Below are 27451 nucleotides of genomic sequence, written 5' to 3' on the forward strand. Positions count from 1 at the left end.
GGAGAGGGAAACTGCCATATACGCAAAACACATACAGTATATGAGCAGGATAAAGACCCGTAAGGAGATTGTTGCAATAATCCAGGAGGGCAGCAGTGAGTTTTCTTTGTTCAATGATGTTAATTCCTTGTTAATGATATGTATGATCACAGTATGCAGTAGCAAAGTTCCATGTTGTACTGTGGAAATTTAATAGGGCTTAATCAACCGTGTTTAATTCCCATTTAAATGTTTTACAATAGAGAAGATAGCATGAATGGTTTAGGCAAAAATAATTATTGGAATAAATGTACATCAATCGAGCAACCAGCTTGAAACAATCTGCACAATGAAAAGGTCAGTGTTTCGCCTTCTAAACCGCAGGAGGGGGGAGAGGGCAGGCCGTTATTGAGAATTATTCCCTATAATTATTTTTCTTTCTTCTTTCTTGCACAACACAAAGCCGGGCACCCTGCTTATTAAATTACATGTCAGCATAAACAAAGAATCCAAGAAGTAATTCTCAGTGCACAATACGATCTAAACATATTTGTATTGTTTGCTTCAGAAAAAAAATCCCTGCTAAAGCTGAACAGCATTATTACAGTGGAATTTTACCAATTTGAAATATCCTGGCATGTAACTAGGGATGCACCGAATCCACTATTATGGATTCGGCCAAACCCATAAATCCTTCGCGAAAGATTCAACCGAATACCGAAACGAATCCTAATTTGCATATGCAAATTAGGGGTGGGAAGGGGAAAACATTTTTACTTCCTTGTTTTGTGACAAAAAGTCATGCAATTTCCCTCTCCGCCCCTAATTTGCATATGTAAATTAGGATTCGGATACGGTTCAGCCGGGCAGAAGGATTCGGCCGAATCCTGGTGAAAAAGGCAGAATCCTGGCCAAATCCCAAAATGAATCCTGTATTCGGTGCATCCCTACATCTAACATTAGAATGATTATACAGTTTTGGAGGTTGAGTCTAATCAAAACACTATGCATTCTCTATAGTTAATTGCCCACACTGCTTCTTTGGGCACCATTCAAATGCCTCTACCCACCCATATATGTGTTCATCAGAATGGAAAGCATCAAAGGGTCACTCAATATCCACAATTTAAGCTTGAAAACAAGAGCAATAGTTGTCAGTACAAGGTATACATGGGAAATGATTCATGGTGGGTTGTGTGGCATTCAGTAAGTATTATTCTTACTAATAACCCTATGTTTCTAAGGTCTGCATTATTTTAGTAATATGCAAAGGATTGCTTGTGCCTATCTAGGAAAGCTCAATTTAAGATTGATATAGATGGTAATTGATGGTCAATGTGACCACTCAAGACTTGAATACAGCCAACACTCTATGGCCTCTCCAATCAATATCTTACCAGTTCTTGTTCAGATATGAACTCAGATGGCTGGAAGAATGCTTCAAGCAAAGACTGCACTGGGCCGTGGATGCTGTTATAATTTCTTGATAAATCACTAGCCCCCATTTGGGCCCAAATATTGGAACCATTTGTTTGTTAACCTTGTCATTACCAAGCACATCTATCCATGTAGAACCAACTTTACAAATTAACATGAATATATAAATATTAATATTGATCCTCGAGAACCCTGGAGTTATGGCCACCATCAAGGTGGTAATTCCAGGATTGCCTCTGTGGGTTGCAGTAGACTTGAGCTCAGTCAATAATGCAGAAACATCTAGTTAACAGTGAGTGTAGGAATTTACCATGACCATTCTGATTAATTTTGAATGTAACTGTGTCTAATTATTTAAAGCAGCATCCACAAATGCATTCATTTTGACATACTTCAGACTAGAAGAAAGCAACTTTCATTTGAAGCAATGTAGGTGGTTCTTCACAATGAGGACAGTGAGGTTGTGGAATGTACTGCCAGGTGATGTTTGGATGGCTGATTCTGTTAATGCCTTTAAGAATGGTTTGGATGAGTTCTTGGTCAAGCATAATATCCAAGGCTATAGTGATACTGAAATGTATAGTTAATGTATGAGTATATATAGTTTATGTGAGTGTATGGAGGGGTGTATGGAGGGGTCAGTGTGTGTATGTATAGATGCTGGGTTTCATTTGCAGGGGTTATGTTTCATAATCAACTTGGTAACCATTTTTGTGCACAGAAGGCTTCTCTGCCCCCAAATCGATAAAAATATTATTCTTCATTGTTCTCGAGTATATACATATATATTTACCGTATATACTCGAGTATAAGCCGAGTTTTTCAGCCCCCAAAATATGCTGAAAAACTCTACCTCGGCTTATACTCGGCTCATACTCGGGTCAAGCGCAAAAACAGTCGCCGGCGTCCAAGAATAGTCGCCGGCGTCCAACAATAGTCTCCAAGAATAGTCGCTGGCATCGAAAAATGGTCGTCGGCGTCCAAAAACGAGACGCCGGCACCTCCAATGGGAGCAAAAACCCTCAATTTTTTGATTGAAACTTACCAGAAGCTGCTGCATTTCTCACCCTAGGCTTATACTCGGCTTATACTCAAGTCAATAAACTTTCCCAGTTTTTGGAGGTAAAATTAGGTACCTTATACTCGGGATGGCTTATGCTCGAGTATATACGGTAAATATTGCCCTTTTACATCTTTTGCCTTGAACCACCATTTTGTAATGGTCTGTGTGCTGCCTCAGAGATCACCTGGCCAGAAATACTGCAACTCTAACTGTAACAGGAAGAAGTGTGGGAGCAAAAGACAGAATTCTGTCTGTTAATTGGCTCATGTGACCTAACATGTATGGTTTGTTTGACTTGTTTGTGTGCACCATGAATCCTAGGATCCCAGGGGGAGCCCTTATTTTTAAAAATGCCTATTTTCTATTTATGATTACCCAATGGCACATACTGTAACTACTAAAAAAGTATATTATTATGAAAATGTTTTATTTACACTAAGCAAGGTTTTACATATGAGCTGTTTTATTCAATATATTTTTATAGGGATCTACGTTGTTAAGGGATATAGTTTTTCTTTTAAGCTAAGACAGCTTATTTACTGACACCATTGTACCCATCATAACAAAATACAGATAGTGCTTGCTACTGGTGCTGATACAAAGCTGCTGTCTCCTTTAACTGTGAATCCAGCAAATTGGGCAAAGAGAAGAGGTTTTTGGGTGCCTGACGCTCCTTCCTTGCATAGCATGTGTAGGGACCCGTAGGGTTAATTCCCCTCCAGTCTGACCCCCTGCTTGGACTGTAGCTACAGGGTTTCATAGAGGCTTGGCAGGGGCCAGAGCCCTTGTACTGGTGCAGCATGGCCGATACCAATTCACTAGGGGTTTCTGCTGCACCACTTTACTATAAAAAGAAGAGCCATGTGCTCAGACAGCAGATTAGCTGGATACTACTTCATGGAGGAGATAGTGATTTCAGCCACCAAGATCTAGGGGCAGGAGGCCTCTGAGGCTGGGGTGCAGCAGTCCCATGCCTGTGAGCTAGACCAGGAGGGTCAAGAGCTCCTGATTCCAGAATCTGGACTTGAAATGCTCATGCTATATACAGTGCTGGGAGCTACAGTTCAGAAAGTGCAACAAGCTACAAGGTGAGTTTGCCTGGGGAGGGTAGAGAGAAAGAGAGGATCCAGGATGTCTTTCATTTGTGACCCAGGCTTTTTGTGTGCCTGCCACGTTGAAGCAGCACTTTGTCCAGTTGGGAAAAGTACTTGGGGCAGGTAACGCCACATGGGAACAATGTATTCTTTGGGGAAGGGAATTAAGACTCTTGTCTACCAAAGGAGTTACGGACTTTGCCTAGCATGGAGGGCCAGTATCTTGGACTGCATATATTCCCAGGGCAATGGGTAATGAAAATGTAAATGTGTTTTACTTTGTCTTTAAAAAGTAAGTTATTTGTTACACAGTGTATTTGAATGTTTTCCTAATGGGGCCATCCGCATGTGTATTCCCGGATCCCATTAGGTGGCGGCACTGCTAGAGAGGTAATTACCAGTATCTTTCACTTAGCAAAGGGGACTCAGGTAAGTAATATGTGATGTACAACCGTGGCACCAGGGGGTGGCCAAAAAGAGGTTACCCATGCATGTCAGGTGGAAACAGCCATGTCAGGTGGAAACCCACATTCTGCCAATATGCAACTTAGATTGTTCTAGCTGTAAGCAGGGGGCAGAAAGCTACAGTAATCAAAAACAATGTGATTGTGAGTTGCACTTTAAAATGTAGATTCTACAGCGCATCATACTTAAAAAGGCCTGTTAAGTCTAAAATAGAATAAGGCTAGAAATGCTGTATTTTGTATACTAAATATAAACATTAACTTCACCACAAGCCTAATCAAAAAAATAATGTATGCTTTCAAAGTTGGCTACGGGGGGTCACCATCTTGTAACTTTGTTAAACATCTTTGCAAGACTAAGACTGTGCACATGCTCAGTGTGGTCTGGGCTGCTTAGGGATCGTCATAAACAAAGCTGCTTGAGTTCTGCATGGCTGGGAAGTAAGGCGGGGGCTCCCCCTGCTGTTCATAAGTATGATTGTTTCCCTGCTCAGCAGTTAGGGACCATCTGACAATTCATATCCACAGCAGTAAATGAAGGGAGAATTTCACTGTATACAGTCAGGTTTCTTATAAAAACCGTACACATTTTTTAAAGTATATTGGAGATTTCTTTTTCATTAAAGAAAGTAAAAATGGGATTTTCTTTTTTTGCCTTTACATGCCCTTTAATGAGTTAAAGAGAAAGATGAAAACACTACTTGAAAACTCCATTTATCTGTTATTTTGCAGAATACGGCGCAATAAACCATGTGAAAACTTTTTATGGGAACAAAAACCTCACAAATACTTGTGTTTTATGATGTACTTTTCAACATTTGGACAGCAGCACATACTCCAAATAAAGTAAAATAATAGTCTTTATTGGCTCCACTTTAAAACGGGCAAGAGAATCAAAAACATGATGTTACCCCTTAAAGGAACAGTAACACCAAAAAAATAAAAGGGTTTTAATGTACTTAACATATAATATACTGTTAGCATGCACTGGTAAAAATGGTGTGTTCGCTTCAGAAAGACTACTATAGTTTATATAAACAAGCTGCTGTGAAGCCATGGGGGCAGCCATTCAAGCTGGAAAAAAAGGAGAAAAGACACAGGTTACATAGCAAATAACAGATAAACCCTGTAGAGAATACATCGGTTTTACCAGTGCATAGCAGCAGTATATTATATTATAATTACTTTGATACACTTTCAGATTTTGGTGTTACTGTTCCATTAATCATAAACCTATGACTAAAGGAAAACTAAAGCCTAAACTAAAGACGTAGTCTAGAAATGTTGTACATTATGTTTTGTGCTTCTGTACCAGCCCAAGGCAACCACAGCCTTTTAGCAGTAAAGATCTGTGTCTCCAAAGATGCCCCAGTAGCTCCCCATCTTCTTTTCTGCTGATTCACTGCACATGCTCTGTGCTGCTGTCACTTACTGAGCTTAGGGACCCACTCACAATATACAGTACACATAGAATAGAAATGTCACAATATAAGGCTGATTAGTAATTAATACACATAATTACTACATGGCAGCACAGAAACCAGTGCAATTAGCATCAGAATTTAATAATCAGCCCTGTAGCATCAGCTTATATTACAGGGGAAGCTCATTTTCTGCTGGATAATTAGTGACGAGCCCTAAGCTTAGCTTCTCAACAGACAATCAGAGCCCACTGAGCATGTGAGTGTCACAGACACTTTCCAAGATGGTGACCCCCTGTGACAAGTTTGAAGTCCTGGATCATTGCTGATATTGACAAGCTGAAACATTAGGCTGGTGCAATAAGTTCATTAAATAATATATTACCCATGATCATTTTTAGGGTTTAGTTCTCCTTTAAGGGTATTAGGTGGATTTTGACTGGCCTGCAGTGGTGGAACTACCGGGGGAGCAGGGGGTGCGAGCGGGCCAGGGCCCGCCCCCCTCAAGGGACGCTACTGCTGGCCTGGTCCTCTCAAGAGGAACCATTTCCCTTTGCTGCCAGCAGTTGTTTTTGTACATTTGTATTTATGCATGCCAGAGACAAAGTAAAGCATCTGCACATGGGAAATTCATTCCAACCTGTGAGATTCTTCATGAGAGGCCTCAGTAAATTAAAGAGAACAAAATAAGTCTAAAAAGTGCTTATTGCTGCTGTTGTACTAACAAGCTGCAGACACAACTCACCTAATATTTGTCTCCTCAAATGACTCCCAGTCTGAGACTCATAAGAGGCCTCCACCCTGTTACAGTACAATCACACAACTAATAATATGTTCCGAGAAAGCGCAATTACGGCAGATACAGTACTTATCTCCTCGGCCTGACATGAGCGATTGGTTAAGGCTTAGGCGCTAAATGACAGTCTGCCACTGCAACTAACACTTTCTTTTCTGGGTAAACTGAAGAACTTGTTATTAAAAGTTTGTCACAGCAAATTTTTGCAGTTTTCGCCAGCAGCAAATTGCATGGTGTTTTCATCCAAATGCACAAGGTTCCAATAACATAATTGCACTTCACTCACATTAATAACAGTGTTTGTGACATTCAGTGTGTGTGTGTGTGTGTGTATATATATGAAATACACTCTAAAGGCACATTGGTTGGGTTGCCTGTTCTGTGAACAAAAACAACATTATATAACAATATATATATATATATATATATATATATATATATATATATATATATATATATATATATATATATATATATATATATATATATATATTATATATATATATTATATATATATATTTATATATGGGCCTGAGATGTGTGGAAATAGTGTGACTTGCTGCCAATGTATCCCAGGCACCATGAGGCTTGGGCAACTCCCTGCAACTCCCAGCAGTGTGTGTCACTTTTAACACTTACCCTCAGGTGGATTCAAGGTGTCTCCTAGTGCACAGATCAATCAGGATGAGAGTAACAGCAGTCCAGTTTAATTGCTTCAAAGAACTTCTTTATTGAAGGGGGTAGTTCTTTATTGTCTTGGTGATGTCCTTGGCACCTTCCCTGCTCCTGAGCTCACCCACTAGTGTCCCTGTCTGGTGGCTTGATCACTGCAAGAGTGCTAACCCCAACTACTCTCCTTGTTGGAGCCAGAAAGCTGCTCACTAATAGGGATGGGCGAATTTGACCCGTTTCGCTTCGGCAAAAATTAGTCGCAGATGCCCATTAAAGTCTATGGGCATCCAAAAAATTTTGGTGCGCGGCAAAATAGTTTTGACGCGCATCTTTTTTTTTTTTTTTTTACGCACACCGCCATACAAGTCTATGGGTGTAATTTTTTCAGCGTCACTAAATTACACTGCCTCTAACTTTCCCTCTTAAAGCGACTATTACACAAACTTTTGCTTCTAAATAAACTTTCCCTAGCCAGAGTCTGTCACTGCTCAGACCCTCTCCTGTACCCACCACTCTGCAAGGTGGGATCTGGGAAGAGAGAGCCCTGAGCACATGTGTGTTCTCCATTTTAAACTTTTAATCACTGCCACCTACTGGGCAATTCTTGAACTACAATGGACCCAGGAAAAGGGACATGGGTGAATCAAAGGGCCACTTAGGTGTCCAAAATAAAGGGGAAACTGCCTGACTAAAATATCTTTATCCTCTATACACACACACACACACAATGACTTAGCATGCTTGCCAACAGAGCAAGAATGGAGTTTGTTATAAACCTAAAACCATTTTTTATTTATTTAAACTAAAAGATTCTTCTTGGATACAAAGACTTGTTAAGAGCAGGAATCCGATAAAAACCTTGCTCATCCATGCTCTCTCATGGGGAATGCTGGGCACAACTATCTGCAGCATTTACAAAGTTTTGCATTTGGCAACAGCCACTAGAAATGGTGCTGAATCATCACTGGAATTGGAATTGTTGCAGGAATGGTGCTGGCAAAGCCTTAGCAATACTGCCTTGATTTGTTCTAGTTGGCTAGTCTTTGTGACTTGTTCCTGTAGTTCCTGTAGCTCCTATCCTCACCCCTTCATCCTTCTTCTTCCCGAACCCCCCACCAATTGTTTTTACAATTACTTTCTGGTCGTGCCTATGGCGCTGACCTCATTTATGTCTATTTGAACCATTTAAGGTGCCCCATGATGGTTGTCCTGCCTGGTTTGTGTTGACTACAGGGGTTATTAAGAATGACCACAGACATAAGTGCAAAAAAACATGTCATTATTGCCTGGGCTATGAGGCCCATGCCAGTTGGGCCTGAATGACATGAAAGTTAGGGGACTGGTAGGGGGCAGTTGTTGGGGTGACCATGTGTCTCCTCTTGCCACCTCTCTCAAATACAGGTGGGGGATCCGTTATCCAGAAAGCTCCAAATAATGGAAAGGTTGTCTCCCATAGACTCCATTTTATCTAAATAACAATTAAAAACAATTTCCTTTTTCTCTGTAACAATAAAACAGTAGCTTGAACTTGATCCAAACTAAGATGTAATTAATCTTTATTGGAGGCAAACCCAGCCTATTGGGTTTATTTAATGTTTACATGATTTTTTAGTAGACTTAAGGTCAAATTACAGAAAGATCTGTTATCTGAAAAGCACCAGGTCTCGAGAATTCTGGATAAAAGGTCCCATACACCTACAAACGCAGTCTTGTAATGATGGATGGGACTCAGGTCCTTGTGCTCCAGACCTGTGGCCAGCAGCTCTGATGGTGGGGCAGGGTGAAAAGTGCCCTTGTCTAGCTTCATGGGAATGTAAAAATGCTGTATTGTTGAGACCTGGAATGGACTACCAGAGGGTTGTCTTACATGGTATGTATATACTTTGTGCCAGACTTGTGCCATACAGCAGTCGCTGCTTAGCAGAAATGGGATACAAGCGGGATGAAAGGAACAGTAATTTGCAGAGCAACTGGGGCTCTATACAAAGTAAATGGATATATAAGAAATGCAATTGGGCACTTTGAAGTGTAATTTGGCTGCTGGGCCTTGAGCAATGTTAATGCATATACAACAGAAACACAATGACATTGGATGGGAAATAACTTATGGGAATGGTCTCTTAGGCTTTCTGAGCTGCTGTCCCACAAACCATTTCAAATGCAATTTTCTTCCTGAGAAAAGCTTTGGTTTAGGTAATGAATAACACACGTGCTCAGATAGTAATGCTGACTGTTTAATTCACTTATGCACAAACTATATGTAATATAGAAGCTGTCTATCAGGCTGGCTGCTTGAGGCTATACTCCTTATAGGGCGTAATGTGGGTTGAAGCTGCATAATAAAGCACTCTGCTAACTCAAAGCATCCCATAATAAGCTGTCTGATAAAACCCTAATGTGTGGATGACAGTCAAACTTTCTTACCAGGAGGGACACTACTTGAGATGCAAAAACCATGCAGCAAATCAATCAAGCAAATTAGCTACATAAAACCAACCAGGCGCCTCTGCGCTGTTTGCATCCACACTGTGCCCTGTTTCAGTCTGTAAAATTATTAAAAGGTGCTAATGATCTAGTTACAATAGGCTCCCAAACTAGCTTGCACTAGCTCTGTGCCTGAAGGATACAACATCCAGGAAACCGTATGAAAACCTCTGTGATTTCATTAAAAAAATTAGCAAAATTCCAAATTTAAAGAAAAGCAATGTTTCAAAGAAGAAATTACCACTAGCAAATTGGAACAGGGTGGTGATAAAAGGGGTACAGGGGTACTTTATTCAGGGGACCTATGGCGTAAAGCAGTGTCGGACTGGCCCACCGGGATACCAGGAAAATTCCCGGTGGGCCCAAGTGTCAGTGGTCATCATGCTGCTAAACGTTTGGTCTATTTCATGGCCATTCCCTATTTCAATGAGAACATAGTGGCTAAATAGATGAAATAATAGATTATAGTATGTAAAGAAAAGATACTAGGAGAATAGAAGTTGTGAGAAGAGAAAGAATAATAGCAGTGAGAGTGGGCCCCGGTCTAATATTACTTGGTGGGCCCCTGGTCAAAGGTTTGTGGGTGGGCCCCTGGTGTCCCAGTCCGACACTGGCATAAAGCATGACTTGGAACTTATAAAAAGGGAGGATTGTGAAGAAGGGGGTGAGGTTTGAGTGGATCATGGGCATGGTTTTGGCATCAGGGAGTGGATGAGGAACATTAGTGGTGTGGTTGTACATGCAAGGGTCCTTTTTACTTGTTGGCATGGCCCCCACCAACAGTGCCCAAGTGACTAGGATAATAACTAGGACACCAGGAAAGCCCTGCTAACTTAGTAGTATGGAGTCCCATGATTATTGATGGCAATCCTGAAGAATAATAATAAGAAGAAGAATTCAGTTTCAGCATGTGTGTGTTTATCTTGTTGGAGCCTCCATGACTGTTAATGTACAATATGGTTTCCAGCATTGTGCATCTACTTGGAGGCAAATTAAACAATTCTGAAAGCAGGAGTCAGGCTGGTCTCAATGCAGAGTACCTTTTACAGTTACCCTGTAAGTGCCAGTATGCCTACAGAAAAAAAAATGATAAGGGTATTGCTGATATTACTCCGTATTTCATCTGTTAAATCAATAATTCTGCTGAAAGCAATCTCGAAAATACAAGTCCATCTGGAGATCTTAATGCTCCACCTTCCTGAACGTTATCAAGAAGTTTTAAACTAATGGCACTGTAGTCAATCTATCTGGTTATGGAAGAAGAAACAGATTGATCAAACATTGCAGAGAAAAATTGTGGCGAAAGTTGTAGTGAAAAAACCTTTATCAATTCCCAGACAAATTCAAGCTTAACTTCACACACAAAACAGTGTTAACTCACACCATTGTCTTGCAAAAAATCCAAACCTTTTTTGGTTCTCTTGATGTCTTTGATTTTTGGTGTCCTACCAACAGGGCTGGGTCAAGCCAAACGTGCACCCTAGGCAAACTGGCCAGCCAGCCCACTACCCAGTGCATGATCACCCGAACGTGAAGGAGAGAGGAGGAGGGAGAGGAGAGCTAGAGAGGGCAGCGAACAAGGCCTAGGGGTAGGCACAAGACACTTTATAGGTACCTGCCAAGCACCCCCTTATCTTTGCGCCCTAGGCAGGTGCCTCTTCTGCCTACCCCTAGTCCCGGCCCTGCCTACCAAATATTAAGTTTAGGTTGTCAATAACGATCTTCACTGTCATTATGTTCAGATCTGAAAGGATAGCTTAAGTTCTGAATGAAATAACAAGGTTCCCTTGTGTCCATGCATGTTGTGCTCAACTCATCAGATCGGGAATTATCGGGTGCATTGACGCTTGCTGCAAGCTGATAAGGAACATTTATGGTAACAAAGTACCTGAATATTGTCAATAAACATGTAAATCAGCCCTATAGTCCATTAACCTTATGAGATGCATTGTAAAACAAAATTGGAAGAAGTCAACCAAAGGCTTGAGGTCTCCAAGCTGTTAATCTCTGATTGCAATTACCCCCTCTTCAGATGAGGATCCCATCGTTCCAATGTTGCTAGAATGTCTCTTCCTCTCTAGCTGTAGAAATAAGTGAAATCAACTGGACTTGCTGTGTTTTTCTTGAAGAAGATTCACAAGTCATCTAACTGGCTTTCTCAATTTAGACTCAACTTCTGAACTGAGAAAGCCAATTGGATGAAACATCTTCAAAAAAGACACAGCAAGTCCAGTTGATTTGACTTCTTTCTACAGAAATACCATGACCTGGATGAATGAGAATCTTCACAAACCTTCCTCTCTAACTTTGCCCCCATCTGAGTTTGACAGAACATTTCCAGCAAGTAAACAATGCAACAGAGGTGAATTTGACAACACAGCAACACGTCCTGCTTGTCACTCCCTATTAATTGTTCTTGAGAATCACAACTATGTCGCTGGAATCTTTTCACCACAGAGAGATGGATATGAAACTATTTATATGTAAATTAAATAATTTCAGAATTTAATGAGTTTCTGGCAGGTCTTTTAATTTATCCATCAAGCATCCATTATGTCCCAGTGTTTTTCTTTCCCAGCACAGTATACCAATTGCTGGGCTGATTTTATTCCAGTTTTTCTTTTATCAGGGCTTTCCAGCGAGGAGAGTTGTTTGTGCGAAAACCAATTTATTCCCTTTTCTATCATATTCCTAATGACTATCTGTATTATACTTGCTAGCAGAGACCCAAGAGCATATTATAAGCAGGATTGCAAATCATTCAGGGATAATATTTAAAATAGGGGTTGGATTTCAGAAGTATACAAATAAGCTGGCTGATACACAAAACATTCATACTCAGAACCTGCACACAAGTTGTTATTAAAAAAGGAAACGGTGAACTACATAGCAACTCCTTTTAAGTGTGGGTAAATGACATGACACGCCACACTTCTGATATCTAGGGGCCCATTTACTTACCTCGAGTGAAGGAATAGAACAAAAAAAACTTCGATTATCGAATGGGCTACTTCGACCTTTGTCTACGACTTCGACTTCGAAACGAACGATTCGAACTAAAAATCGTTCGACTATTCGACCATTCGATAGTCAAAGTACTGTCTCTTCGACCCCCTAGTTCACTACCTAAAACCTACCAAAGTCAATGTTAGCCTATGGGAAGGTCCCCATAGGCTTTGCAATCTTTTTTGGGTCGAAGAAAAATCGTTCGATCGATGTATTAAAATCCTTCTAATCGAACAATTCTAAGGATTTAATCGTTCGATCAAACGAATTGCGGTAAATCCTTCGACTTCGATATTCGAAGTCGAAGGATTTCAATTCAGCAGTCGAATATCGAGGGTTAATTAACCCTCGATATTCGACCATAAGTAAATTTGCCCCCTATTGTGCCATATATGTACTGTACACGCGGAATTGGATGTCTGCTTGTTCATGCACTTAAAACATATATACACACACAAGAAAAGAAAAAGAAGCAACAAATCTACTTTCCCTTGACCAACACCCCATAGCCCAGACAATGGCCACTCACTTCAGGGGCTAGTGACATTACTGGTGCAGGTTTCAATTCCATAACAAATGAGCTAAGGGTCCAACAAACAACACATATTTATCTTTCTTTACGCAACAGAATAACATGAAATGGGCCATGCTGGCTTATTAATATTTGACTAAAATGAGAACTAAAGCTTAACTAAATTATTAGGGGAGAAACATTGTACATTGTGTTTTGGGGGTTCAGTACCAGCCCACGGCAACCACAGCCCTTTAGCAGGGAAGATCTGTGTCTCCAAAGATGCCCCAGTAGCTCCCCATCTTCTTTTCTGCTGACTCACTGTACATATTCTGGGTTGCTCTCAGAATATATTCTTCTTGGCGATTTCTGATGATCCCTAGGCTTAGCTTCTTAACAGCTGCCCAGAGTATACTGGGCATGTTCAGTGCCACTGACACTCCTAACAAGATCCAAGATGGGGAGCTACAGTTATAAAGTGCTCAACCTTTAGGTTGGTGCAATAAGGTCAGTATATAAACTATGGAACTTCTATCCATATTTATGTTAGAGTTTGATACTCCTTTAAACGTCACTTCTTTTTCAACAGTAGACAGGGACACTGTGCAAGTTAGTTCAGCAGCAGATGGAGTTATTCAGGTTTGGCTTTTCCACAATGTGCATTAATACCAGCTGAGAGTCTTTATCTGTCCTTGATTATGAGCATTGAATATGGAGCAGAACTTAATGGAACACTAACCACTTCTATTTTTACTGATGTTGACCCTGAGTTGGAATGGCAAGGTACATGACTGGCTGTGTTGGTAAATACATTTAGCCCATTCTCACATCTGCCAATATATAGTGGATAATGTACCCCCTACTGTAATTTATAAAGATTATGATTATGTTACCGAGGAGTTATGTGACCATATAAAAGCACGAGGCCGAAGGCGGAGTGCTTTTATACAGGTCACATAACTCCGAGGTGACTTCTAATATCTTTATAAATTATAGCAGGGGGTACATTATGCATTATAATCTACAATTTCTAGGTGCAGTGTCGTGATTCCTAAAGATGTCTGGCTTTGCTTTATGAACTACAAAATGAGTCTGTTTTGCTTCTGTCCCACTTGCTGTTCGACAGTACCTGTAGCTGAATTCCTAGTTTTTTCTCCCCTTGCCTTCTTGCCTGCCATCAATGTCGGACTGGGACACCAGGGGCCCACCAAGAACCCTTAGACCAGAGGCCCACCCAAAAACCTTTAGACCAGGGGCCCACTCTAAGTATTATTTTCTTCCTCTCCTCACTCAACCTCTGTTCTCCTATTCTCTTTTCTTTACATATTATAACCTATTATTCCATCTATTTAGCCTCTTTATTCTCATAGAAATAGGCAATGGCCATGAAATAGGCCAAATTTTAAGAAGCAGGAGGGCCCACTGACACCTGGGCCTACCGGGAGTTTTCCTGGTATCCCGGTGGGCCAGTCCGACACTGCCTGCCATGGGTAACATCATAGGAGTAAGGCCAGGGTTAGGAGGGAGATTGAAGGTGGGAGGGGGAACAAGGGTTGAGAGAGAGACGGGGAGAGAGAGAAGTTATGCAAAAACTGGGAGGGTCGGTGGAAAAGAGGGGAGGCAAGAACAGAGAGAGACCATGTGAGGGGAAGGGAGATCGAAGAGGGGGCCTAGATAGAGTGAAAATGGAAAGGCAGGTAGTGAAACTTGAGACGGGGTGCGAGAGAGATAATGGGAAGGGGAAAGGGAGAGCAGACATGGATGTGCTGGGGGGGGTGAGACATGACTGAGACCGAAGCAATGAGGGCGAGTATCTGAGGAGTGACAAAGGTTCCATTCCTAGGGGGATAGAGGGCTGAGTTTTGTTCACTTCCATCTATTCTGCGAGATCCCCTCAATCTCAGCCTATCGCAAATGTGCCCAGGAACAATCTCTGCGCTGATCATTTCCCCAATTATTTTCTTTTGGAGCACAAGCCTTTCTGCTGCTGCTCTTAGAGAGCCTGCCCTACCTGTGTTGCCTTTGCATTAGAAGCAGCAGCAGGGCTACTTGGCAGCCCGAGCACTGTGTCAGGCTGCAGCAGTCACTCAGCACTAACAGGAGGGGGAGGGAATCGGCGCCATATAAGGTCAAAACTCCGCCTCCTTAGACGTCACGTCTGACAGTGCAGCTCCCCGTGGCTTAGAGTTTTGTCTCCCAGGAAAGGAGGAGTGTTCCATGCTGCGTGTGCTGCGTAAGGTACATTTAATCATTTAATCCTGGCAGTCAGATGGGCGGAGGGGCAAGAGCAGAGGTAAAGCTGCAGGGAGACGGAAGTACTGAGCAGCGTGGCGGAAGTGCTGACTCAAATAAACGGCACGTTCTGACGTCAGAACGCGCCGTTTATAGGGATATAATTTACAGTCTGGTCCCATAGGGAAATGACCAGACTGTAGATTATATGTATATAACTTCTTTTCATTGTAACCTGCTTGTGTATTATAATGGAAAAGGGCTGCTGAGCTCTTTATATGGTATTCATCTAGGGCTGGTTTAAAGGAGAATGAATGGAGGAATCACTAGAGAGATCTAGAAATTTATGTCTTAGGGCAAAGATTTGGTGATATTAGTTGTCTGGTGACAAATCTCTTCTTTGGGGGCGACTAACCTCCCCTGCCTTCCTGCCGGCTAGAATCCCGTCGGGATGGCACTCAGAGCACTTAAGTTTTCCGAAGTTGCCGGAAGTTGCCTCACAAGCAAACTTCAGGTGACTTCGGAAAATGAAGTGCCATCCCACCCGCAATTTATATTCTAGCTGGCTGGAAGGCAGTTGGGGAGATTAGTCTCCCTGAAGAGGAGGAGATTTGTTGCCGGGCTACTAATCTCTCCGAATCTGAGCATGAGTCTCTGCCCTTAACCTATATGTGCCATGTTTTAATTCTGCAACAAATCTGTACTGCAAATTCACTGGCTCAGAACAGATGCTGGGAAACCTATAACAATATGGCTGCATGGTGCTCAGGGCACTGGGCTGGTGCATTTTTTGAAAATGGGTGTTGACCATAGGTCAGAAGCAAACAACTAAAATCACTTATCACTCCCCAATGATTCTACCTGTCCTTGTCCTGTAGAGAAGAGGGGGCATTTAGTCTGGGCCCCAACAGCAGAAATGCTCTCTGGGGGGAAACCTTTCGATAAAAGCACAAATATATTACATTAACAGCTAGAACTTCTCCGTATATACATCATTGATTTCAGCCCAGAGGCAGTCTTGCTGGAGTTGAAATAGAATACAACTCTAGATACAAATCTAGTGTAAGATCAAGGGCCCTTTATTTCTAAAGCTGACCATGCATGAGCCAATATAACGCAGGTAGTGATGGGCGAATTTATTCGCCAGGCGCGAATTCGCGGAACGCCCGTGAAAATTCGTGCCAAAAATTCGCCGGCGAAAAAACGGACGCCGGCGTCAAAAACGGGCGCCGGCGTCTCGTTTTTGACGCCAGCGCCCGTTTTTGACGCCGGCGTCCGTTTTTCCGTTTCGCAAAAACGGCGCAAATTCACCCATCACGAAATGCAGGGGCTCTGAATAATCATCTCAACAATTTTCATACCATTGATATCTGTCATTTAGTTGATTGGACAGATTAGAAAAGTTCAGTCTGATAACAATATCTCTGGGTGATTACTGCTACTGCTACTACTGCTACTACTACTACTTCTACAACTACTACGACTGTCTGTCAATTACATAGTTAGTTACATAGTTAAATTGGATTGAAAAAAGACAAAGTCCATCAAGTTTAACCCCTCCAAATGAAAACCCAGCATCCATACATACACCCCTCCCTACTTTCATACATTGTCTGATTTCTTATTTTTCCTACTTTAACCCTACAATTTAAATCTGAATGTTTTAGATTGTTGCCTTAAAACCTATCTATGCAAATGTTTGCTGCCCGACGAATAAAATGGTAACATGTATGGTCATCTTAAATCGAGCTCCAGGTTAATGATCAGAAGATGTAGGGGACCGTGCTTTACGTTTGGGATTAAAGGCAACTGTTCCTTTTAGATACAAGCTGGTAGATTTTTGCATTTACTGTACAGCAAGGTTATTTTTCCCCTGATATCGGAAGCTTTTTTTTCCTGTTTTTTCAATTCTGATTATAGAAGCTCGCATTCTTTGCTGCAGAAATTAGGAAGGAAGAAACACTGGCGACATTTGCAGACACCCAATACATTATCTTTAATGAGCTGCATAATTACTTGCAAAGAAGAGAAACATCAATGTTTGGCATTCCGCCTGCATCTCCTGTAAAATGATCCACAGAAACTGGCTATATAATATACTGAGAATCCTTATTATCTCTTGGTTTGCTGATAAAGCATTGCTGCTAACTCTCGAGTCATGTGTTTTTTGCATTTACTTAACTTGGAATTGTAAACTGTGTAAGTCATTTCTCAGTTTATTTTCCCAAAGATAAACTTACTATTTTACCAATGCATGTGCAGTGAAGAAGTACAATTTTGGATTACAGTTTTCATTACCCACTGTGCAGAGTTTTTTCCCCCCACAATTCAGGGTCATTACGCCAGGCATGTAGTTTCCCCTGCCCAGGGCTGGGGCAAGTATTTTAGCACCCCAGGCAAGGGCTTCAATCAGTGCCCCCCACCATTTCCCACCTTACCATTCCTATTGCCCCCTGTACCTGTACCTGTGCCAGCAGCCATCGTGTTGCCCCATGTATCTGTGCCAGCACCTATCATATTGCCCCCTTTGTACCTGTGCCAACTGCAGTCAATCCCCCAAATTGCCCCCAAGCCCCCAATCTGTACCTGTGCCAACATCAGTCAATCACTCAGATTGCCCTAAAGACATCCATCATACCCCAAACCTGTACCTATGCCAACGGCAGCCAAAAAAAATCCATCATATTGCCCTTAATTTGTACCTGTGTCCAATGTACCTGAGCCAGCAGCAGCCAATACCTCATATTTCCCCCAATCTGTACCTGTGCCAGCAGCAGCCAAAAGATCCACAATATTGCCCCCAAATATGTACCTGTGCCAGCAGCCACAAATCCATCATATTGCCCCTAATCATCTGTTTACCTGTGCAAGCAGCAGCCAAGATATTGCCCACAAATATGTACCTGTGCAGCTGCCAAGAGGGAGGTGGGGATTGCTTAAGCCTACAGTACAAATCACAGGCAAGAAGGCGTTGGAAAACGTGGTTTATTACATTGAAAAACTATGAAAGGCCAAGCAAACCAGGGTTTAAAAAAAATTCCCTTTGAAAGTGAGCCCCCCCCCTCACATGATTGCTCCCTAGTCAGTCGCCTACTCTGCCTACCCCTAGTTCAGGCCCTGCCCCTGCCTCAGTTAGTTGCAAATCAAAGTGTAATTTTGGCCACCAATCGCAATGTGCTTTTTACCCACAATGCAGCATTTTGGGTCATTGTGGCCAAGAACTGAGTTGCCCCAGTCTCAGTCTAATTGGATTAAAATGAATTCAATTGCAGGTGTATCTCTTGATAAATTGGATATAATTCACAGAGTGAGGGTTGCACTGGTTCAAGCATTCGGCATTAATATGACACTTGCATGTGATTCACTGGTCGCAACTCTGCTACTCTTATTGACGCAGCTCATGAAAGACACTCTGTTTGAAGGTGGTGGTAGGGTTCTACTGTACATAAGGCAGGACATACTAACTGGTGCCATATCCACTATATGGCAAGAAGCATCCTTGGATGTATGTTGGGTCTGTGTTCCTAGATGGACCTTCAAGTGTTCTGCTCCTAATACTACAGAAAATAAAAAGTCCTCATCAAATTATGATCTTGTGCAAAGTACATGATCTCCATGTATTCCTATTAAACATATTGGGGGTTATGTTATAAAAGGCACTAAGTTTGCCCAGGAGCAGTAACCCATAGCAACCAATCAAAAGGTAGAAATTACTGGTCACCTGTTCAAAAGCAAAGATCCTATTGGTTGCTATGGGTTACTGCTCCTGGGCAAACTTAGTGCCTTTTATTACATATGGGGGGATGTGTTCAAAGATAGCTGCTGTCCTGTTAAATTTATTGACCCCACAGAGAGAAAAGCACTGTATAAATATCCTCCGTTACTTTATGTTTATAAGAACATACTTCAGCAAACTAAATCTGAGAATAACTTATATTCTCCTTTTTGTTAACTTTCCTTTACCCCAGTTTTTTCATCAAATAAAACTTCCATACAGAGTTATATTGGGAGGCCAAAGTCATGCAGTGGACTCAAAGCAGCTCATTAACAATGGCCGGCCGTTGAGATCTAAGAAACATGAGTTAATTTCCTTCAGTGCATTTACAGTTTTTACTCTGGCAAGATCAAATGGTGAAATAATGAAGTCTATCCGAGGAGGCTACTTGAGGTTAATAACACCGAGACACTGGATATTTCCCTTGCCAACTCGTTCAGTGATTCCTGAAGATATAGAATGCCGGGGAAATGAAATAAAGTAGCTTGTGGTTCCTGATTGATTCCCTGCACATTAAACCAATATATATTTGATGCATAATAGGCAGCCGAGTATTGGGTTACCCTTAAAATAAACCCACTTTACTAAAAGGAACATTTTGAAAGGAACTGGGTCTACTCCGATGCAACCACTGTCTCCAAACTAAAGTCAGGCTGATACAAGGTTAAACTGGTATATTCTATTAATACAAATACCTTATATTCCATGACCTTTCCTTCAAAAGAACAACTCCATCCAAAACTCTATGGGGGAAATTTACTAAAGGGCGAAGTGGCTAACACAGGCGTAAATTCGCCAGCGTGATGTCATTTTGGGACTTCACCAATCTACTAACGGGCGCTAGGGTAACTTCGCTAGCGAAGGTTTTGGGGGCAAATTCACTAAAGAGCGAAGCGGCTAACGCTAGCGCAAATTCGCCGATTTACTAACGGGCGCTGGTGTAAATTCGCTAGCAGAGTTGACCTACTCTAATGCTACTTCGCACCCTTACGCCAGGCGAAGTTGCGCTATGGCGATGGGACGTAACTACGCTAATTCACTAACTTTTTACTGGACGTTACCTCTTGCGCTAGACTTGCCTTCGGCACCTCAGACCAGGCGAAGTGTAATAGAGTAGATAGGACTTGCTTCAAAAAAGTTGACATTTTTTCTAAGTCCCAAAAAACGCTGGTGTCTTTTCCTTTTTTAAGGGTGATAGGCTGAAAAAGATCGAATTTTTTTTTTGGGGGTATCCTCTTTCCCCCCTACATTTCCTAACATATGGCACCTAAACTATACAGTGGGCTCATGTACAGTATGGGGCAAAATAACAAATCTATTTTATGTTTGAAGCTTTCCCAGGCTTGTGTAGTGTAATGTATTTGCTGCAACATATACGTCCATTTAACTTTAACTTGGCGCCGTATGCAAATTAGGCATCGCTAGCGTAAATTCACTTTGCTTGACGAATTAACGCTAGCACAAATTCGCTACTGTACGCCTCCCTGAGCGCAACTTCGGATTTTAGTGAATTTGCGTAGCGCTGGCAAAACTACGCCTGGCGAATTGTGGCGAAGTACGGCGAAGCTGTCGCTGGCGCAACTTCAGATCTTAGTGAATTTGCCCCATAGACTCTAGCATTACTTCGCACTCTAACGCCAGGTGAATTTTCGCTCTGGCGAATGGACATAACTACGCAAATTCACTAAGATGCGGATTTCAATGAACGTTACCTCTTGCGCCAGACTTGCCTTCACCACCTCAGACCAGGCGAAGTGCAATAGAGTAGATAGGGATTGCTTCAAAAAAAAAGTTGAACATTTTTCCCAAAAAACGCTGGCGGCTTCCCCCCTACATTTCCTTACATATGGCACATAAACTATACACTGGGCTCAGATATAGGGCAAAATAACAACTCTATTTTATTTTATTAAGGTTCCCTGAGGTTGTGTAGTGTAATGTATTTGCTGCAACATATACGTCCATTGTACTTTAACTTCCCGCCGTATACAAATTAGCCTACGCAACTTCCCTTTGCTTGCCAAATTAACGCTAGCAAAACTTCTCCATTGTTCGGCGCCCTGGACACAACTTCGCATTTTAGTGAATTAGCGTTGTCCTAGCAAATTTTCGCCTGGCGAAGTGTGGCGATGTGAGAGAAGCCGTCGCTGGCGAATTTTACGGAGGTTAGTGAATTTGCCCCTATAAATTGCAAGCCAGCTTACAGAGCCTCATATCTTAGAAGGGATAGCTTCCACCCCAAACAAACAAAAAACTCTATAGTTTATAGCCAGGCCATTAGATACAACTGTACAGACAGTCTCTGGCAAAACCTTTATCAGCCAATGATTAAGACCCACTACTATTGACAAACAAATCAGAAAAGCAAGTGGAATCCCAAGGGTGGACCTTCTAAAATGGTACCTAGTGATTATGTACAACCCTCACGGGGTGTCCTTAGGAAAATTTAAAAGGAGCTACAACCAATACTCGACGGCAATATATACTGTATATTCATAAGCCTTCTCTTGCTCTCATACAAACAGCAACTTGTATGAGAGAAACTAACATGGGCAACGTTTAATGAAGGTTTGGGGAGGCTAAGTCTCCCCCAAGTCAGTACCAATAAATTTCTTATAACAAATAGCATGGGGTTACATGACATTGTCACTGAATTTATTCTGCCATGTGTTCTGGGGTGGGGTACTATACATGGAACTGCCACTGGATGTAACTTCTGTATTATAAAAGAAATTGGCACTGCATTTATACTGCCATGTGTTCTTGGGCATTATATTGAATTGGCACTGGATATACTACCATGTGTTCCAGGGGCATTATATATGGAATTGGTACTTTACTATAATACTTAGGGTATTAGGTGTTCTGGGGTATTATAGATTAAATTGTCTCTGTATTTATGCTGCAATGTGTTCTGGGGGCACTTTATGTTAGGGATGTATCGAATCCACTTTTTTGGATTCAGCCGAACCCTTTATGAAAGATTCGCCGAATACCGAACCGAATCCGAACCCTAATTTACATATGCAAATTAGGGTTGGGAAGGGGAAAACATTTTATACTTCCTTGTTTTGTGATAAAAAATCACCTGATTTCCCTCCCCGCCCCTAATTTACATATGCAAATTAGGATTCAGATTCGGTTCGGCCAGGCAGAAGGATTCAGCCGAATCCTGCTGAAAAAGGCCGAATCCCAAACTGAATCCTGGATTCGGTGAATCCCTACTTTATATAATTAGCACTTCATTTATCCTGCCATGTGTACTGGGGTTATTATACATGAAATTGCCACTATAATTATGCTGCCTTGAATTGCGGTGTATCATACGTGTAACTGGCACTGGGTTTAACTTGTGTGTTCTGGGGTATTATACATTAAATTGACACTGTATATACAGTATACTACCCTTTATTCTAAATATATTAAATATGGAATTAGAAGTTCATTAAACTGCCATAAATTCTGGGAAATATTTTTATGTGTTCTGGCTCTATATTTATCTTGCAATCAGTGTCGGAACTGGGACACCAGGGGCCCACCCAAAAACCTTAGACCAATTAATCTTAGACCAGGGCTTCCTCTCTCTTTCTCTTTCTTTTACATACTATAATCTATTATTCCATCTATTTAGCCTCTTTGTTCTCATAGAATTTGGGAATAGTTATGAAATATGCCAAAAAGCATGAGGGCCCACTGACACCTTGGCCACCGGGACTTTTCCTGGTATCCCGGTGGGCCAGTCCGACACTGCGTGCAATTTATTCTGGGAGGTATTTTAAATAAAACACAACTGCATTTATCCTTCTAAGGGGGTTTTATAATATATGTGGAATTAGGCCTGGGCTACTATGAAAGAATCAATGTATTATTTATTAGCCTCCTGAAACACAAAAAATACCGTCTGCCTTTGTGAACTAAGGCTTTATTAGATCCCCAGCACATTGTGTTGCCAAATTCAAGTTGTAGCAAAGAAACTATTGGTATCTAATTAACTCCACATCACATGCACCTCCACGAACTGCAAAACAGACACTTTATTTTGGTGAGAAGAAAACTGACGACTTGTACTTGTTTCTTAAGAAATTTTGCTCTTAATTATCAAGATAAATAAAAATATTTGCTATCAACACTCTCCTCCATGTATGTATTACTAAGCATATCCATGAGGAAGGGAGGGCACAACAGAGAAGCTCTCAACTGCACCGTGAAAAGAATTAAATCTTTCCTTAAAACTTACATTCACTATATGACATTGGCACTACCCTGATCTAGCTTAAAGGGAAAAATAAAAAGTAATACATGTTCCTCACCAACCAGTTAGATGCTGCTCTAGAGTTTCCACCTTCACGTGGCTCACAATCCGGGTAGTGGGCGGGGCCACGACAACACCGGGCTTGGTCAGTGATGTTGTGGTCGAGATGGGAAATGTCAAAGGGGCTGGTCTATGATGTGGCGATCAGAGATTGGCTATTTGCCATGTCAATCCGGGGAGATCCTGCCTGGTTTTCCTTTTTTGGAAAACCGGGCAAATTGTCCGGGTAACATCTGTGTAAGGCCCAACCCCTGCTAGGAATATCTGTGAGCTGAATGGCGGCAGTTCAGCCCTCAGCTGGTTATTTGTTGATGGAAGAGGAGCACCAGCACAGAGGACAGCAAAACAACAGCGATTTCTTGGCTAAAACCAAACAAGAACCATCTACAGTGTAGAGAGAACAACAATTCACTTTGATTAACATGTAGCCAAAAGGAAACCTATTTGACAAACTGCAGTAAAAAAGCGAAATATTACAGGGCTCATTTAGGAACCACAAGTGCAACTGCGACTGCAGAAATGTTGCCGCTATTTAGACTGTAAATCTTGTACCCCTGCATAACTGCACTTGGTGCAACTGTTTCTGTCCCACCACCTCTTCCTAAAAGGGGTTGTTCACCTTTGAATTAACTTTTAGTATGAAGTAGAGAGAGATATTCCGAGACAATTTACAATTGGTTTTCATTTTTTATTATTTGTAGTGTTTGAGTTATTTCACTTTTTATTCAGCAGCTCTCCAGTTTGCAATTTCAGTCATCTGGTTGGTAGGGTCCAAATTCCCCTAGCAACCATGCACTGATTTGAATAAGAGACTGGAATATGAACTGGAGAGGGGCCTGAATAGAAAGATGAGTAATAAAAAGTACCAATAAGAATTCATTAGTTGTTTTACATTTATCTTTTAGATGGGGGTCAGCGACCCCCATTTTAAAGCTGGAAAGTGTTAGAAGAAGGCAAATAGTTTAAAAATATCAAAAATCAAAAATAGATAATGAAGATTAATTCAAAAGTTGCTTAGAATTAGCCATTCTATGAAATACTAAGGGGCAAATTAACTAAAATGCACCACCACCATGCACATAAGTCTTTATTAAGAAATAACTTACCGAAACTCCGCTCTTCAGTGAAGGTGATCCATTATGCGGCGCTCTATTTCTCCTCCCTACTTTCCTTATAGAAGATAGCCAGGAAGGTGAAATCGAGCGCCGCATGATGGATCACCGCCATGTTGCCTTTTCTGAAGAGGAGCGCAAGCAGAGTTTTGGTAAATTATTTCTTAATAAAGACTTAGCAATTTAAATGTTTAATATGCCTTTTGGTGGGTTTTTTTCCGTTCTACACTAACAAATTTTTTAATAAAAAAAATTTATGTTACTGATCCTTTAATACTTATTTGAGGCAAAACCAGCCTATTGGGTGTATTTAATGTTAACATTATTTTCTAGTAGACTTAAGGTGTGAAAATCCAAATTACGGAAAGATCTGTTATCTGGAAAACCACAGCTCCTGAGCATTCTGGATAACAGGTCCCATACCTGTACTAGAAAATCATATAACCATTACATAGACCCAATAGGCTGGTTTTGCTTCCAATAAGGATTAATTATATCTTAGTTGAGATCAAGTACAAGCGACTGTTTTATTATTACAGAGAGAGAGAGAGAATACAGCTTTCTGTAATTCTGATCTTTCTGGATAATGGGTTTCTGGATAACGGATCCAATACCTTTACCTTATTTTTATGTCTGCTTCAATGTGACTCTCTTCTCATGCCGCCTTTGATGAAAATCCAAATGAAACCCCCTTTTTACAAAGTAATCAATAGAACAAAAAGGCATCAACTCGCAAAGCGGCGCATGTCGGCAGAGGAGAGTTGTCAATCGTGACTGAATTAAATGGACCGGGGGATCAATACTGTCCTGATCACTCAATTAAGACACAATTACAACACAGACGTCTGTCAGCCACTTGACAGCTAACAAATGACAGCAGCGCTAAGAGATAGGAGTCTGTTCCTGCAGGATCCCCACTTCAATGCTGAATAAAGAGTGCAAATGAACGCTAGCAACGGTCCCATTCGCTAGCAAGTTGTCGACTACAAAAAAAAAAATTACAGAAATTCGATATCAAACCCCTTGATGTCATTCAAATATGTTACATCAACAGAAATATGTTCAGTGTATGAAGTGAAAGAAGGGACGGATTTTTCCGAAAAAATGGACGCCGGCGCCAAAAACGGGCGCCGGTGTCGAAAAAAACGGGCGCCGGCGTCGAAAAAACGGGCGCCGGCGTCAAAAACGAGATGCCGGCGCGATTTCGCGAATTTTTCGGTGAATCGAAACGGCGCAAATTCGCCCATCACTATTTGGCATTTCTTTTTAAATTTCTTTATCTGAGTAGTTTTTCCAAACAAAAAGACATAATAAATACAAATACAATAACAATAACCAAGAGAAAAAAAAAAATAACAATAAAAGGGAGCGAAGAAAAAAAGAAAAAAAATATAAGAAACCTAGAGGGGTACAAAAGAAAAAGGGGTAGGGGAAGAGGTACTTTGCGCCTCCTTATACACTGTTTGAGATCACAATGCAGGGCTTGTCCCTCCCATAAACCTATGCCATGGAGACCATATTTTCCAATAGGTGCCGCTATTATTATGATAGATATATGTTAATTCCTCTAACATTCTTATTTCTTCCACAGATTTTAACCAGTTATTATATATCGGGGCATCCTTAGACTTCCAGTTCCTTGGAATCAAAGCTTTAGCTGCTTGCATTAATTGAAAAGTGGATCATCTAACATCTTAGTTTTCTCAGGGAACACATTCAACAAGATTGTCGCATGATCTGCAACAACCAATTTAATGGATGTTATTTTGTAAATGCTTTCTAGTACCTGAGTCCAAAAATCTTTCAATCTTGGACAAGTTAACCATATGTGTATGTGTGTGCCAACTTCTTTATTGCATCTCCAGCAAATTTTAGAAGTCTGTGGATGCATTTTATGAAGTTTAACTGGGGTGTAGTGCCATTTTGTCACCATTTTATAAACTGCTTCTCTAACTTTCTTTGGCATTTCTGCTGATGCAAATTATGCCCCTTATAATCCTCACCACTGCCCCCCACATGGATGCTTAGCCTTACAGAGTATTTGTTTTTAGATGGGGTCAGCGACCCCCATTTGAAAGCTGGAAAGTGTTATCAGAAAGGGCAAATCATTCAAAAATTATTTAAAAAATAATACTGAAGACCAATTGAAATTGCTATAACATACTCACAGTTAGCTTAAAGGTGAACCAGCAGTGGAGTAACTATATAGTGCGTTGGGTAAACAATTGCAGCAGCACTCCGATATGTGAAAAAACGTTTTTATTCGCGCAACAACGGCAACGTTTCGGACTATTCCAGTCCTTTATCAAGCCAAAAAAAAATATAGTGCGTTGGGCCCCCTTGCAGAAAAAACCTTTAGAGCACTCTGATCCCCATCTTCGACTTCCCGCCTCGCCCTCTTCTGCCCACCCTGACTCCACCCATGTCCTGCCCCTACCACGCCCACATCCTGTCCCAATTTGCATCCCCTTCCTTGCCGGTAAAAGAATAGCTGGGGAGGAGGGAGTTTTCTTATTAACTATATAGGAAGCAGACCCCACAGTCTAAGTCTAGTCCCCCCTGTTTCTCAGGCCCCCCTTCGACTGCGGGGTCTTCTTTCTCTATAGTTACGCCGTTGTGAACCCCCCATGCACAATGCCTGCAAACTGAGTGGGGTGTGTTGCTTAGAAACAGTGGGACACAAATCCAATAAGATGTTGAGTTCTTAAATAATTGTTCTTAAAACCCTCCATTTTTAACCATAGCATGGTTAAAGCATGTAGAGGCATCAGCCTGGTGTATTAACAATGGCAGCTCAGCACCTTGCATCACCCACCTGGATTTTCTTTCTTAGCCAAAAGCTTTAAGAAGCTTTAATATAAAAGGAATTTCTACTTCTTTTTTTTTATTTTTTGCTGCCCAAATTCTAAATCATGTAAAAAAAACTACCAGGCAAGCGAAAATCGATATGTAAAAGGATATTGCAGCAAGTCGTAAAAAGAATCCAAAATTATTTTTTTAAATATGTTAATAGTAAAAAAAAGCAGGAAGGGGTGGGACGTTTAATATCAGAAGGGGGTCAGCTGGTTGATGAGAACACAAAAAGCTCAGATT

The 27451-nt window shown here is 41.3% G+C and overlaps 1 long non-coding RNA gene across 2 annotated transcripts in view; it reads right to left on the reverse strand.

Annotated features, from left to right (window-relative positions):
- LOC108718253 overlaps positions 1 to 23586 on the reverse strand; it is a 115718-nt gene extending 92132 nt beyond the window's left edge. The window contains exon 1 of one of the 2 annotated variants that reach the window (XR_005961655.1): positions 23245 to 23586. This is a non-coding gene — a long non-coding RNA (uncharacterized LOC108718253). The remainder of the gene's footprint in view (positions 1 to 23244) is intronic. The other variant, XR_005961656.1, reaches the window with a different exon arrangement.
- Between the last annotated feature and the right edge of the window lie 3865 nt (positions 23587 to 27451).

This window comes from Xenopus laevis, chromosome 5S (genome assembly GCF_017654675.1).
Source record: "Xenopus laevis strain J_2021 chromosome 5S, Xenopus_laevis_v10.1, whole genome shotgun sequence".
NCBI lineage: Eukaryota > Metazoa > Chordata > Amphibia > Anura > Pipidae > Xenopus > Xenopus laevis.